At 38.0% G+C, this 1,860-nt stretch overlaps 1 non-coding gene across 1 annotated transcript; it reads right to left on the bottom strand.

Annotated features, from left to right (window-relative positions):
* Positions 1–1,032: 1,032 nt before the first annotated feature.
* On the bottom strand, positions 1,033–1,137 carry LOC140857645 (small nucleolar RNA R71). Its single transcript, XR_012141137.1, has one exon. It is a non-coding gene; the product is annotated as a small nucleolar RNA R71 (small nucleolar RNA).
* Positions 1,138–1,860: the final 723 nt, after the last annotated feature.

The raw sequence follows: 1,860 nt of genomic DNA, 5'->3' as shown, positions 1-1,860 counted from the left end.
GATTTGATCACCCTTCCTTGGCCCACAAATACTACCTTGCATTTGCATAACCTAGACCTTAATCTAAAATTAATTAGACATTGACCCCTAAGGATTTCGAGCTCAATAAGATAAGAAAGCTCTAGAGTTGAACCGAGTGCGGATTGGTTAATTGCTCAGTGTCTAAGGCAAGTGGTTAAAGAAAGTGATTTTAATTGGTTCCGTTGACTGACCTAGCTGAGTCAGTTGGTGTCTAAGAAAAGCAACGAGCAGGAAACCTCCCACATCTTACGCTTACCTGACCGAGTCAGTTAGTCAGTCTTGAGCTTGGAGTGCTCAAAGGCGGTCTTGGAAGTTAGGAGCTGTCTAGATCTAAGTTAACCTTAGGATAGAGAGTCTATGCTTGTTTAAGTTGATTGCAATTAACATCTAAACATTAACTAATTTCTCCCTTTTCATAGATTTAAGATTCTTAGGTTCTTCTCTTTAGATTTTCTTCATTCTTTTCTCACTTTATTATATATATATATATTATAAAAACTAAAATTTTTTGTGTTTCTCTAAAGTATAATTGTAAGGTGTATGCTTGGCCGTAGATCGTTACGACTAGAAATCCAACCTTTCGATCCAGAAATAGAAAGAACCTTTAGAGCCAACAGACGTAAAAATATGGATCGAAATCAGGAGAATGATCCACCCAGACAATTGAAGGAGTACTTTACTCCTTCCACTTATACCTACTCTCCTTGTATTCAAGTGCCCCTTGTGGAGGCCACTCAATATGAAATTAAGTCCAGTATAATCCAAATGTTACCTTCATTTTATGGACTTAGTAATGAGGACCTTATAAACATCTTGAAGAATTTCTTGAGATATGCTCAACTGTCAAAATTCACAACTTCTCCAATGATGCTCTTAGGTTAAAATTATTCCTTTCTCACTTAAGGACAAAGCCAAATACTGGCTACATACTTTGGATTCATGACTATATCAACCTGGGACCAGCTGCAAGGAGAGTTTCTCAAGAAATATTTTCCCATAGGAAAAACTAATCAAATAAGGAAAGCCATAACTAGTTTTTTCCAATTAGATGAAGAAATGTTTCATGAAACATGGGAGAGATTAAAGGACCTTATTAAAAATATCCCCACCATGCTGTACCCAAGTGGCAGTTAATCCAATATTTTTATGATGGGCTATCTGAAAGACATCGATAAATGGTCGATGCATCATGCGGTGGGACATTCATACTGAAAAATGAGGATGAGGCATGGCAACTGTTTGAAATTTTAAGTGAAAATTTATTACATCATATGTCTGCCTCTATTAGAGATAAACCTATGTTAAACCCAAAGAGAGGTGGAATATATGAAGTAGGAAATGCCATAGATATCCATCATAAGGTAGATGAACTGTCCCAAAAATTAGATCGTCTTCTAAATACTGGACAATCCCCGATTTCACCTAACCCAATCCAAGAAGTTTATGCATTGTGTGTAAGTTCGAACCATTTTGTTAGTGAATGCCTAGCCGCACCTCAATTTTCTGAGTTTGTGCATGAGCAGGTTCAGCAAGCTCAAGTCCAACAAGCTCGTAGACCAGGAAATGATCCATATTCGAACACTTATAACCCCGACTGGAGAAACCATCCAAATTTCTCCTGGAGACTACAACCAGTGGTTGGCCCTGCTGCACCTCGACCTCAATATCAGGATCCAACATATAGGCATGGACCATACCATCAATTTCAAAATGTTCCTCAACCGTCTACTACTGGTCACAGTTCAGCTTTTGAGAAAAAGTTTTGAAAGCACTAGAACGATTAGAAGTCAACACTCAGACCTTTAACTCCTACACACAATCCATTGCTAAGCTAGAGAC

The sequence above is a fragment of the Elaeis guineensis genome, chromosome 4 (assembly GCF_000442705.2).
Source record: "Elaeis guineensis isolate ETL-2024a chromosome 4, EG11, whole genome shotgun sequence".
Taxonomy (NCBI): Eukaryota; Viridiplantae; Streptophyta; class Magnoliopsida; order Arecales; family Arecaceae; genus Elaeis; species Elaeis guineensis.
Note: the sequence above shows the minus strand (reverse complement) of the source record. Positions and strands in the feature narration are given on the sequence as shown.